This window comes from Oxyura jamaicensis, chromosome 11 (genome assembly GCF_011077185.1).
Source record: "Oxyura jamaicensis isolate SHBP4307 breed ruddy duck chromosome 11, BPBGC_Ojam_1.0, whole genome shotgun sequence".
In the NCBI taxonomy this organism is placed as follows: Eukaryota; Metazoa; Chordata; class Aves; order Anseriformes; family Anatidae; genus Oxyura; species Oxyura jamaicensis.
Genome location: NC_048903.1, coordinates 15,903,496 through 15,917,209, shown reverse-complemented (window position 1 = coordinate 15,917,209; position 13,714 = coordinate 15,903,496). Strand labels below are relative to the sequence as shown.

Sequence of the window (13,714 nt, the reverse complement as noted above, 5' to 3'; positions counted from 1 at the left end):
TTAACTGAGAATTCAGATTCCTAGCAACATTATTCCTTTGGTACACGGTAGCAAATACAGTATTAAGAACAGGGGTGTTACTGCTTGAGAATCAGAAACTCTTCACAATCTGGGACTGAAATCTTGGAAATGCTTACCCATGTGAATAAGTTTTAAGTATTTGTTAGTAAAAGTATCAAGTGAATACCTTCTTAATTTCAGGTGCTTGGATTTACAGTGAGGTATTTGAACTCTTAAAATTCCTGCATTTTCAGTTATTTTTGAGGAAAGTAATCAACTGAAAGATGGAAAATACTTAAAGTTATTCCCATTTTTTTTTTTTTTTTTTTTTCAGGCTGTGGCAGAAAATACAACTCTCTACATGGAAACTAGGAAGAGGACTGCTGGTAAGTGCAAATGAATTTAATTCTTTCTTTATTTCTTGTACTTGGACACTCAGAAGGAGGGAGAGAGGAGGTTAAGGTTGAAATCAGGATTGAATCAATTTATGATCTTACAGTAGTTGAATAAGACGGCAGAGTGATCTGGTAAAACAAGTGCTTGAACATAAAAGGAATATTCTATACAAATTATTGGTACATACAGGTGGAGTCATTCAGATTTTTTTTTTTTTTTTTAAAGTTCAGTCTTGTATGCCACTGTATTTCTATTTTCAGGGTTATTGCTTAAATTGTTTGTATTGCAACATTTATATCAAAACAAGTCCAATGGATAGATATACATCAGAATTAAAGAAAATCACTTTTCTTGACTCAAAGTGCCTCATAAGCACTTCTTTCATCATTTTTGAAGGGTTACGTACATCTTTCCCATCTCCCATGGAACTGCTATTGAAAAGATCAACTCCCCTTTTCTCCAAAGCCCCTGTATGTACCATCGTTGTGCCTATGTGGCCCTTTGTTAAAGTACGCCCAGCTGAGGAGATCCGGTGTGAGTCAGAGGTGGTGATGCCAGGCCTGCATTCCTTCCCAGCTTCCTCTGTGCAGTGGTTGGATACAGACAGTTTGGAATGAGTGGGGGAGCGTCAAGTGGTTGACGTGTTCTTCCACGTGGGATGCTCTTACACGAGGGAGGGATATGAGAGTAGAGGAGATGCAGACAGCCTCTGCACCGTGACATTTTTTACTTTAGATAAGTCAGACGCTAAAAACAAGATAGAAAAAATAAGTATTTTAAGCTAGCATATTTTAACTTCCACTGGTACTGGATGCAAATCACACACGGTTGCTTAATTATTGCATCTTGGCTCAGGAGATGACTACTTACTTCTCTTACTTAATTATCTGGTCATAGCTTTGACCTGACATTGAAACTGCTATGGGATCTGCAGTCCTGCATTGTGAATGCTTTTGGCAGGCTAAGATATTAAAAAAAACACAACATTTTCAGTCTGGATAGTAGATGGAACATACAGAATAAACAATTTTTGGGACAATTATTATGTATTTTGTTCTTTAATAATTCTGAAGGTAGCAATCAGGTATTGTCAGCAGCTCTTTCTATGTGTGAAATAAAATAAAACACACAATGCATATTACTCAATTAAAATTTTGTTCCATTTCTCTGTTTGCAATTTTAATTTTTTCTTAAGAGACTTCCTGAAAAGGTGAGAATTAAAGTAAACATAGTAAAGCTAGTCATTCTTGCAGTGCTATAATCAAAACTGTAGGGAAGCTCTTGCCTTTCTCTACCTGAAAAAGGCCTTGAAGGAAGCATCTGACATGGAGTGGATGAGATGCAGATCTTTCCCAATCTCACTGTCTGTTAACAAAATTTTCTTCTAATCTTCTGTTACCTCCATGAATCCAAATATTATAAACTGGGAAAGTATTTAAGAAAAACTGTATGCCATGTAGGCATGCACGAAACAATTTTTAAAAAGTTACTCTGTAAATAAATGATGGAATGAAAATTCATTTCAAATACTTCTTTGTGTAAAGATTTCTTTCACAACTTTTGAGCAGTTTCCCATGCTTTTTCCCTTCTGTGTGAGGAATTTCTAGCTTATATCCTCTAGATGGTGCTACAACTACAGCATATTGAAGTGAAGTCAATGTCAGGTTTTGAAGAAACTGTTTTGCTTGTTAAAAGGCCGACTCTCTTAAGTCATGTAACGTCCAAAAGGATTAATGACTTCAGCTAGGTTTACAGGTTTATGCAAGGTAGAATCAACATAGGTTGATTGTTTATCCTCAGCTGGGTAAGAGTAGAGAAGGTATTTTATAGGTATAGGAGACTTGCAGGAACTGTTCCCTGGTCAAATTATCCCCTCATTTCCTGAAACGTCTGTAAAGCACCTCCTTAGCGCATCCATACCTCGAGTGCTGATGAGGGCAGAGGTGACCAACTGTAGCCCGTGGTGCTGATTAAGTGACAGCAATAAGCCTCTTAAGACTTCCAGCAGATGTTGCTGCTTTTGTATGCTAATGGAAACTTTACGAACCATTTTCTCTTCCTTCTGAGAGCAGATGTAAGTACATGAAAATCGCTTCCTTATATCAAGAGCAAATTGATAATAACCTTGGTTCAGTTGTAAGGCAGAAGCTGTAGAGCCACTTTATTTGATAATTGCAGAAAGCTTATGCACAGCTTCATCAAAATTAATATTTGATATTCTGCCAACTTTCCTTGTACTGAAGCAGTCGAGCAAAATCTGTGCTGTGAGCACATTGCTATCTGGGTTTTTAAGCCCTCCCCTTGGAGGGTTTTGGGCTGGGATGTGCATCTGCTCTACCATGTTCCCTTCCTCACCTCTGTTCTTAAGGTAGCCACTGCCACCCCCCGCCACCCTGCTTATTTCAGGGTGTCAAGGCTATTGAGAACTGGCACATTACTTATTGGCAGGGCTCCTGAGCATGGGAGCTTTTGGTGACCTAATGTGACACTCTGTGTGGTCTCCTGTGGATATATAATAAAAGAACTGTACATCCCAAAGGAGGATGCTGTGCAATACGCTGGTGTTCCACTGCCCTGCCTTGGTAGGAGATACCACTGAAGAGGCAGTAAGAGTTTAGAGAATGACCCTGAATGGCTGAATCGTATTGAGGTTAATACTGTTAGCACAGTGAAGGCTGTGCTTGTGATTAACTTCTATGGAAACATTGTGTGAAAACACTGGAGCATCATCTGGGAGGGGACCAACTCTACAGTCTCTGTTACAACAGAGCCTTAAATAGAAGTAGACCATGTCTTTTGTAAGATTAAGAAAGAACTTGAATACCTTTGTAAGACTTCTGTCTGTAAAGGTATATTTGGACAGTAAAGGAAAGGCCTGAGCCATGGAACCATACTGTAAAACTTCCTTTCACTTGGGTGATTGCATCTTTCCTGATATAAGTTGACATCTTGCCTTGTAGATTCTTGGTGAGGCTGGAAAAAGCTGTTCAGTGTTTTCCAAATAAATAACTTAAGTGTTTTTGTGTTTTTATTTTATGGGATAGAATACTGGTGGCCTCCGCACTTGACTCTATTAAAACACGTGTAACATTCTTGATAGGAAAGAGAGTTTACTTGCTGGCCAGACTTCATTTTGGGTTGCAGCAGCCTGTCTGCAGTTCGGCTATATTTTCTGTTGCAATAGTGTTTCTGGGCTAGCTAGTGACAGCAGCTACAATTCAGTGTATTTGCCTCCTTTCTTAAACATCTATGTAACGTTATTTGTCCTCTTTAAAGGACAGGTGTCCTTCATTCCAGGAGATAAGTGAGTGACCATAAGATCTATGAAGTCTGCCTATCTATTTTTTATGTTGCTGATGCACTTTGGTTTGACAGTTGTGTACAGTAAGAACATGAGTTTCTGAGACCTGTTCTGGGTACTAAGTGCACAAACACACATTCAAAAGTTAAACAAAGAAAACCAGAAAATAGGTGGTTCCCTGCCCAGCACCAGTTAAAGGTTAAATGCCTGTATTTAGTACCTTGCGTGTCTGCAGCGTAGTGGCTAACCTTGGGTCGCAGCAGTCTGTAGGTGTTAGTTAGAAGAAGGGGTTGGGGCCTTTCAGCAAGGACAGCCTTCTTCATGCTCTGTGGTGCTGAGATGTGAGATCCAGCAATCAGCTGTCCTAGCTGCTTGTAATTGCCAACCTGGGAGAGGGAATGGCTACTGCTGGACTCCAGGCAAGTTGTCTTTATACGTACGTAATCATCAAAATGAGTGCAGGAATACAACTGTCAATGGAGACAAAACTAGTAGAAAATTGGGGTAAAATTTATTTACCTATATTGACATTTTTTGTACAAGAAATATTTTGGGTAAGAAATATATTTCCCATTACTTGCGTGTTCTGGGTGTCTTTCATCAAGGTCCCATTAAAATTACAGTCCTTGGATACATCCTGTAGTTGGAAGCTGTATGCTCATATTTATTATTTCTTCATCTCAGTTTGGTCCAGAGGTAGGAGTTCCAAAATAACACACGAAGTCAGTGTTTTAAACCTTACAAATGTGAAAACACCTCAGCAAGTATACACACATAATTAGATATCATGAGATTTCTCCACCACCAATGATACCAGCTCATTTACTAGGGAAAGACTGCTGGAAGCAATGTTGCTATTAGTTTTTCCTAAAGGCTGTTTCAAACACAGTTTGCAAAGTTAGTTGTTAAGAGTGATTGGAACTGTGGCTCACAGAACCATGATGAGGAAATTAGTTAGAACTGAGTATGAAGAACCAGGCATCAGAATTAATGCAGCCAGAGCCTTGTTCTTTTGGTATTGGAGATAGTTTTTTTATTGTTTTTAACCCTCCCTTGTTAAGGAAGGAATCTCAAGATTGCGTATCAGTGTCCAAAAGCAGAAATAAATTTAGTAGTAAAACAGAAGACTTTTAGAGGGGATCTGTGGCCACTGTAAGACTTGGAAGGGTAAGGCTGTGCACTAGATTGAGTCGTTTTATAACACACCATTGCATCCTCACCAGTCACATTCTTCCTGCATAAGTCACTCTAACTTTGTGAACCTTTAAATACTTTGGTCACCGTCTTTATCTCCATTACAAGCAAAATGCATTATTCAGTCCAGTCCTTCTCCAGCCAGCTGGCTTAGCAAAACCCCAACAGAACGCTAGTGTAAATGTACAGTGGAGCGGCGTCAAAGCAGCATCCTGTGACGAACTTCTCGAGCGCTCTTGGAACTGGCAAGCTGTCAAGTAAATTTAAATATATGACTTTGACATCATTCGAGTGAAACCAGAAGCCGCAGTGAAATACTGTATGCTGTCTTTCATGTGGTGGAAATGTTTCTACAGGGCTGTACATGCAAATTAAAAAATAGCCATTGGCACATTGTTTCCAAGTAACCAACATATAAACATGGGTAGGTGCTCTCCAAACACAACTTGCATTACGCCATCAATCACGATTCATGGGATTCCGTGTTCTCTTTCAAGTAGACGTTTTGGTGCATCATCGGTAGCAGTGATCCATGGTGTGAGGGCAGCAGCTCCTGCCAGGTGCCAGATGTTGAAAGCTCTTTTCAGTCTAATCCAGCCCTTTCCCCCTGCTTCCTATGCATCCTATGAGTGATTTCTCAAAATAGAGTATCCCACTTCTCAGATATAAATTTTCACAACAGCTTACTGAGTGGGGTGCTTTGCTTTGTCTCTTCTGGGAAGGTCTCGTCTCCGATGCAAACTGACCTTTCAGAAGGTGCCAATTACCAGATTGTCTGAATAGATCGCAGCCCGGGACAGCATATCCCAACAGCGCCCTGAGTTCAGAGGAATTTGTGAAATAGGAGACTGCAGCTCCAGAAGGTGGTGGTGTCCTGCCTTTATTCCTAACATCCTAGGATCTTTCCTGGATTTTATGCAATATCCAGCTTGAACTCTTCTCCTCTATACTAGAGGCAGTTTTCTGATTGTCTAAACAATTTTTCTGAACTTACATTGCACTGTATGTTTGTGTCTTTTCCTCAATTTCTCCTTTTGTCATTATTTTAATTTGATCTATTAAATATTTAATAAAAAAATCTAATTTCATCCACTGAGATTGTGGGTGAGTAAAAATTCAAAAGTCTTGCCACCTTCGTTATGTACAAAAGCTATTACAAGGAAATAAGTTCAGTAGCAATTCAGTGTTAAAGTGTTATCACAATTTGTAAGTGACATTGCAGTGTGATGGTATTTATAGGTTTTCAGGCTGTGATCCTCTTGATAAAAGAAATGATCTCTGCTGCGGTATGAGTCTGTTGTTTGACAGCATTTGTCAGGGTCTTCCTCTTCTCTGACAACTGAATGTGAGCCTTTTTAGCTTGCATAGCCCAAGGGTTTATACTGAACAAACTCCACTCAGACTCTCATGTCAATATAATAAACAGCTTTTTTTCTAGACTTAAAATCCTTTTAAAGAAATGCCACCAACAGTTGCCAAGGAAATGCTGAGAATAAATCTGAGAGGGATTTTCATTCATATCCAAATCAAAATCAAATTTTATTTCTGACTCCAGACGAAGCTCGCTAGACATAAGTGAAGTTTTGGTGTCAGCAAGCTCACTAGGCAGGTGGGATGCAACTCAAGCAAGCCGCCCCTAGCCCTTAGTCACCACTAGCATTGGGCTTTGTGGTTTGTTGCTATTTTTAACGTGTGTGTGTATATATGCTGCGTTTTCAAGTTGCACAAGATGGATATAGTTTTCTTCAGAAAGTCAGCTTTTAACTCCTAGCCTCTATTCTGTTGTTTATTCTGACCTGCTCCAATGCTTTAGTCCTCATTTTGCCAGTCTACAATGGTTCAGCCATGCTGACTTTAGCGGGTGTAATTTCTGCGTGTCTGGGAGATGAGAATTGGCTTCAAGGGCTGCGAGGAAGGCGTTAAAATGCATTCTTAGGCACTGATCCTGGGAAGTCCAGAGTGAAACCTGTGCAGCTCAGGCTATTTTGAACGTGTGATGCCATACACTGAGTGTGACTCCTCTGGTGGGGTGTTTCCTCCCCCATCTTACAGTAGTGTGACAATTGTTGTCCATGACAGCAGATTGCTGAGAGCTGTGCCAACAGCACGTCCCCGAGATGGCTGCTTAGTTGTGGCGTCGAAGCATTAGGGAGGATGTTCAAATAGTGCTTATTGGTCAAGCAAGATGGACATGATGTGGAGCCATGAGAAGGTGAGCCTACATTCCATGTCTAAAGTAAGCCAGCAGGGGAGGCTGTAGCTTGGCCCCCAGGATGGTGGGTGTGTGCCAGCAGTCAGGCAGTTCCTTGGTAGGATCTCTTCATGGGTGCGTGCATGCACTCTGCCCTCCTGATCAAAGTTGTGGGTTTATTTTTTTCCCCCTCTTATGTAATTTCTAAAGGGAGTTTCTGTACCTTGCTCCTATCATCGTGGATTGCACTTGGTCCTGATAAGTTTTCTGTGATACGACTGCTGCCACACCTCTTGTGCCTTCAGTGCACTTGACTCCTTGACTGCTGACACGATGAAGGTGGATCAGATGCAAGGTTCTGAGAAAGATCAATGCTTTGAAGAATGTTCTGAACTTTCTTACTGGAAATTTTACAATTTCTAGGAAATAACCAAGTCGTGCAGTTGTTCTTGCTGTTGGGCAAGGTACTTTAATGTGGCCTTAGAAATGGAACCTTTCAGGATGTTTGCTGCTTCATGAATGGTACTTGATTAAGTAATGCTCATCTTTGGTCAAAAATACCTTTTAGTTTGGATCTGATCAGCCAGTTGAGCCACAGTGATGTATCTCTATTTCTGGCCTAGTTTTGTGCCAAGTAGGAAAGCTGCATTAAACATAACTATCTTAACAACCTTAACCCCGTGCTAGGTTTTCTAGAAAACCTACTTAAGAACTGAAATTGTAAGCTATCGATAAATGTCTAGTTAGTCAACCACTTTTTGAAGATAAGAGCTTAGAAGCAAGTCTGGGCTTTTCTCTGCAGCCTTTTAAATTCCAGCTGGGACCTGTTGGTCTTTAACAAGTGCCAACCAAGGCTACAGGTTGAAACCAATTTACTATGGATCCTCCACTCTTCCACCATTTGGAACTTTAGAATCTCTTAGGAGAAGCTGTAATAACCGACTTGGCAGATTAAATACAGCTGCTGCCACTTGCAGGCCTTTTTCCTGCTCAAATTCTAGAGAACAGGAATTGTTCGGGGCCACCCAGTGTACTTCTAACCTGGAACAAATTTCCTGCTTCCTTCTGGGTTTGTTGCCGTACTGAGCAAAGGAGGGCAGCCACCTGAAGAAGTTCGGCCATACGGTACTGCGGGGGCTGACGTCCCCGTCTCCTTCATCTGCGATGGCTCAGCTTTCTTCCCATTAACATCACTGATCCGCGGTGGATCAGAGCTCTGAGTCCTCCAGAGTCCTCTAGACCAGTACCTTTTGTCTGACAATATTCAGAATATGGTGCTTTTGTAGGCAAGTGAGGAACGTTGTGCTGTATAAATCCTAAAAAGAAAGCATTGTTTTTCTGTGCTAAGAATTCCCCTTGTGCTGGGGATCTTTAGCCGTGTAACCCGACGATGAATCAGAAGGCCTTGGCCTCTAATGATGTGTTGTGTGATCCTGAGCAAACCGCCTCGCTTCCCGCGCCCCCGCCTCGCCTCCCGCCCGGTGCCCTGTCAGGTTTCCAAGCGCGGGCCTCGTGCTGCGTGCTCCGGCGGGGCCCCTAAATACCGCCGCTGTATAAATACAGATAGTTCTTCTCACAAATAGGAATGCAGGCTGGGAATTTCAGAAGGGCAGAAGAACGAGTCGGTTTTCATGGGCTCCTTTACAAGTCAGAGCTTTATGCTCAGAGGCTTAAGGCAGCTTGCTGAGACCCAGCCCCGTTGCTGTTGGCTTCAGCGATGGAGGACAGCAGGACAGACTCCAGAGATCTTCTGTTTTATCTGTCTACCCTTTTAGGTGTCGCGAGGGAGAATTTTAGTGCAACAGATTGAACCTCAGATAAGATTACATGCTGTAATTACCTGTGGGATTTATTTGTCCAATTCTTTGAGCACTGAGTGGAAAAATGCACATATATCCCTTAAGTAAAGAAAAGGCATGTGTGCGCGATTTTCCACTCTTAACTAAGTAAAGAGTACGATGACATGCAATATGGATGGGGAAAAAGGTAAATAAATAAAAATTATCAAAACAAACATTCAGATTTTTCATGTGCCTAATAGGAGTAGCTGGATAGTTACTGAATGGCTGTAAGGTTTGGTTTTTTTAAACACTTATTTTTAAGCTGTAAATGTAAACTAAATTAAACTGATAGTTTTAATTAAATTTGAATTGGCTGTGGTATTATGCCACTTTAAAAGCCACTGGAGACTCTCAAGTTGCATTTAAAATCTAGTATTGTAATTAGTGATATCTACATTTATTATGGTGATAACTGCACTTTAATGTATTCGGTACTAAACAAAGCTACAAAATGTAAACAGCTCTAATAACCTTGTTGATTTCAGCTAGGCTGTATTTCCTTGGTCATCCTCTTAGATGAGCTTAGATACAAAAACTAAGCTTTAGAAAGCTAATCAGGAGAAAAAGTAAAAGTCGGGACAACATTAATTTCTTTGAGGTTAAAGAACTGTTTTGAGATGTAATCTGATTTTGTTTGCCACCTCCTTGTCTAGGCTGCTGCTACTGTTTCCATGCTAGCGGGTGTACCTTGCAGACTTTCCTTCCTTTTTTCACATGGTGTCTCAGGAAAGGAGGAAAGCATGGCTATGGCTAGCCTCAGGAGCTCCTAGATGCAGCGCCATCCTTCCACCTGCGGGACTCACCAACTGCTTTCAGTGCTGTGAAAACCGAGTGTGGGGCTGCTGGTGGGGAATACTGTCCTGTAACCTGAGTGCTAATGTCAGTGTAAAGTAGGGTAAAATTTTCTTCTCCTATTATTCTCATCACTGCAAAGCCCTCTCTTGTGAGCCTTTTGTTTCTTAAGTGAATTTTATGATCTCCCTGGGTTCATGAGGCTCCATCAGTGCTGCCTGCACCCCCTGTGGTTTCAGCCTGTTACGCTTTGCTGTCCTTGCGTGGGCCTTGCTTGGGGTTTTTAGGACATGCTGATTTCTCTGGGAAAGAGTGGGATTTGTCCTGCTTTCCACATCATTGACTTCTGTTTAATTAGTTTCCTATTAAGTGAAGGAGGTGTAAGCATGAGAGAGTGTCAAAGAGAAGTAGTTTACGGAATTGAGTCAGGAAGAACAGCTTTTCTGTGGGAATATAAAACAACTGTGGTCCACTAGCTGAGATAGAATTCCTGTATTAAATCTATGAGCTTCTTGACTGTTCCAGAGGAAGGACATTGTCTCAAATCCTAAGGTGAAAAGTGTGTAAGCCTTCCTTGTGCTAAGCTGCTGGAGTGGTTTTTAGCACAATTTGGCTCCTACCTAAGTGAGCTATATCAGCATCCTTGGATTGTTCCAAGATCTGCCGAACTCCTCGGTTTCAGGTTGTCCTCTTCTTCCAGGTGCAAAGCAAGCTTTACTAGGGTCTCAGAAGTGCTTTTTGCTGGAGATTTTCCCTCTAGCTGTAGTTATTTTAAGATTCTCTTATGCTGCGTTGACCGTAGTGTGCACTGTAAAGGGGCTGAGATCAGGGGAGAAGATCTAACTGAAGGTTTTAGAGTAATTTCTGTAGAACCATATTGATTTCATCTCCATTAAATTCATGGAGTTTTCCCATAAGGGCTTTTTAATTTAACTGTTGCTAAAAAATGCTGCACAAATTACCTGGCAAGAATGCTGTGGAGTTATAAGTCCTTCAGGCAGTCCCTTAAAGGCAGAGCAGTAAAGTTGGGTGAACTATTCACAGCCAGGAGTTTTCATTCAATGAATTTACCACTTTGTCTGTTAGCAGATTACTGACAAACAGCCACTGACTTTTTATGAATTTGTTCATTATCCCAAATTATTCAATGCCTGGTTTATGCAATGCAGTTTCAGCTTCAGGGCTGCTGGCAAACTGATCCACGAGTATTGTTTGAATACCACTGTTTGTAATTCTTACCGAAAAGCCCTATAAAACTCAATAGAGGCCTGGTGTTTTATTTCTGGGCACGTCTATAAAACTTAGCAGAAAATTATATCCTTGCCATAAAATTCTATAGCTTGGTTTAAAGTAGTTATAATTTTCTACTGATTTCTGTGTGGTTTTAGTATCGTTTATATATAAAAAATGTTTCATCACTGTTAGTCTCTCAAGTTTTTGTAGTTTCTGCAAACAGAATGAGTTGATGATTTGGATGTAAATCTTTGCAAATTGACCTCTTTTATCCTTGAGTTTGTTCAGTTAAACATCAATTATGTTGATGCCTGTTATAGATCTATTTTTCACTATTGGAGTGTGAATGTCCTGCTTGATTTTGTCTACTGATAATCCTAAAATGAAAACTGAGGCATATAAAAAGGACTGCATAGTATGTAAGTTCATTACATTTCTCAGTTCTTTTGAGTGGAATTAAATGTCCTGGACTGTGACAGATCAACAACGAATAGGATTTCATTAGTGAGAACCAGGCTTCACTCAAATTCCAAGGTATCTCTGAATTTTGGAGGTGTTTTCTTGGGTCCAAACACGCACCTTTGAAGTAGTAGGGGTCTGTGAGACTCCACCACTTGCATTATTCAATTGACAGAAATATCTTTGGAGATCCATCAACTTAAATGAATTGATGAAGATACAAAATTCCCTTTTGATAACGTTGTGTTGGCTTTGTTTTATTACACTTCTGATTTTTTTAAATGTTCCCCACTGGCATAACAAGAAAAGATACAAGTGCATTGAGAATGCTTCTCAGGATGAAGGCTGTCAACCTTCCTTGGGTGGCCGAGTCATACTTAGTTTTGATTTTGCTACTTTTTGGTAGTTTATTAAAAAAAACAAACAAACAAAAAAACAAACACAACAACAACAACAACAACAAAAAAAACAAAAACACATTTTTTCTCCATATAGACTGTGGTCTCTTAAATTCAGGGTAACAAGAAGGCAGCACATGAAGCTTTTGTATCCGTCTATGTCATTCAAATTGCAGCTGTCCTACTCGAAACTGGTATTTGACATTTTTCTTAGGTCATACCCTTTTTATTCCACCACACCCGCCAAGAAGTTGGAATCCCTCCTGCCTCACCCCCTGACATCACCCGTTACGTATTTCATTGCTATTGCAGTATATTCAGGAACCTGTAAGTGATGTTCTGTACGATTGTTTTCCTACTGTCCAATCCTGGCATAAGGTGTGCATCGAGAGCTGGTGTAAAGGAGGAATGGCCGCTTTTATGGAGTTCCTTTTAACTTAGGGGAAAATGAGTTAAATAGATCAATTTCTTATTAGCCACTGCAGTTAAAGAGAATGTTAGAAATTTTATCAGCATTTGTTTACTACATTATTAATAAAGTTATCATTAAAATCTCAACAGTCTCTATGCAAAGCTCTTTGAACTATCAGTTGTCTTTTATACTTTGCATGGGAATAAACTGCAGCATCTCAAACCACGGTGTGTCATGGTGCCCGCGTGCTTGAAAGCTGGTGTAAATCTGCCCTGTGCTTCTTGAATCTGTAATACCTGAGTGTTTAACAGCTGTGGTGTGCGTACATGTTTTGTCTTTAGGTAATCTGGTACATCATGGTATTTGGTAATAAAAAGTATATCTGGTAATAAAAAGTGCTTAGTTTTCCTGTCACTTGGTCATGAGAACTTTGTTGATTCAAATGTTATAGTGAAATGTTTTCTTTGGAGACACCAGTTCTGGAAAGAAGTGGACATGATTCACGTACATGGCTGTACGTAAAATCAAGTTGTACTGTGTGAACCAAGCTGACTGTATACTTCCTTGGGAAGACTCTTCAGTCATTTAGATAAAACCCATAAAAAGACTTAATATCAAATATTAATCTCTTGGGATCAAAAAATCTACTGCATAGCTGAAATAAGGAATGATAAGGTGTTGAGGTCATTCATGGAAATACCATAATCTGTCCTGTGAGCTTACAAGGGCTTTCCTGAATGGAACTTTTGTCTTTAGGTCTGACTAAATAAGGATATCTTTCTTTTGCTTTCTTGATTGAAATGCTCAATGGGACTGAGCTGTTTTGCAGTTTGTAATTGAGCATTTGCTGCATTAAGGTATGTGTAGACTTGCAGTTGCTCTTGAGGCAGAGGCAAGTTGCCCTTGGTGAAATGTCTGGGAGTAAACTTGTTGGAGAAACTTGTATATTGCTGTCAGGGAGACATCTTACCACTTGTTTTCCATGGCGTGTTTTGAACTGCATCTCTAGCACATAATGTTTCAGGTATTCTAACCTAAAATGCCATGGCTTGTTGAAATGTTTAAAAAAGTCTGCAGTGAACTATCATTGAAACAATCTGACATTATGGAGCATACACAGCTTTCACTGCTCAAGAGCTACATTGGCCGTGTTACCGTACTAATCAAAAGGTGTGTTCTCAGCAAAGCCTTCACATGCCAATCTACAGGGCTGCGCCAGAACACCAGTCACCTAGTGTTTTATTATGCCTTAAATGTGTGAGATGCTGGCTGCTCAGTATTGATTTTTAAGAGGATAATTTTATTATCCTAAATAAAGAACATCACAGAGGAAAAAACTTTTATTTTGCTATTATTTTTTTTTTTTTCAAGTCCTTGGGAAAGATTATTTGCAATGTCCTTGCATGCCCTGTAGCATCTTCACATGATCTTTTGATCATTTTGTCACATTAATATGCTTATTATTATTGCCTTGAAGAGTTTTTTTCAGCCCACAGA

General features: G+C 40.2%; 1 long non-coding RNA gene across 2 annotated transcripts in view; it reads left to right on the top strand.

Moving 5' to 3' along the window:
• Window positions 1-13,714, top strand: part of LOC118172505 — a 169,214-nt gene that overhangs the window by 27,423 nt on the left and 128,077 nt on the right. For both annotated transcript variants that reach the window (XR_004753736.1, XR_004753737.1), the window contains exon 2: window positions 335-386. This is a non-coding gene — a long non-coding RNA (uncharacterized LOC118172505). The remainder of the gene's footprint in view (window positions 1-334; window positions 387-13,714) is intronic.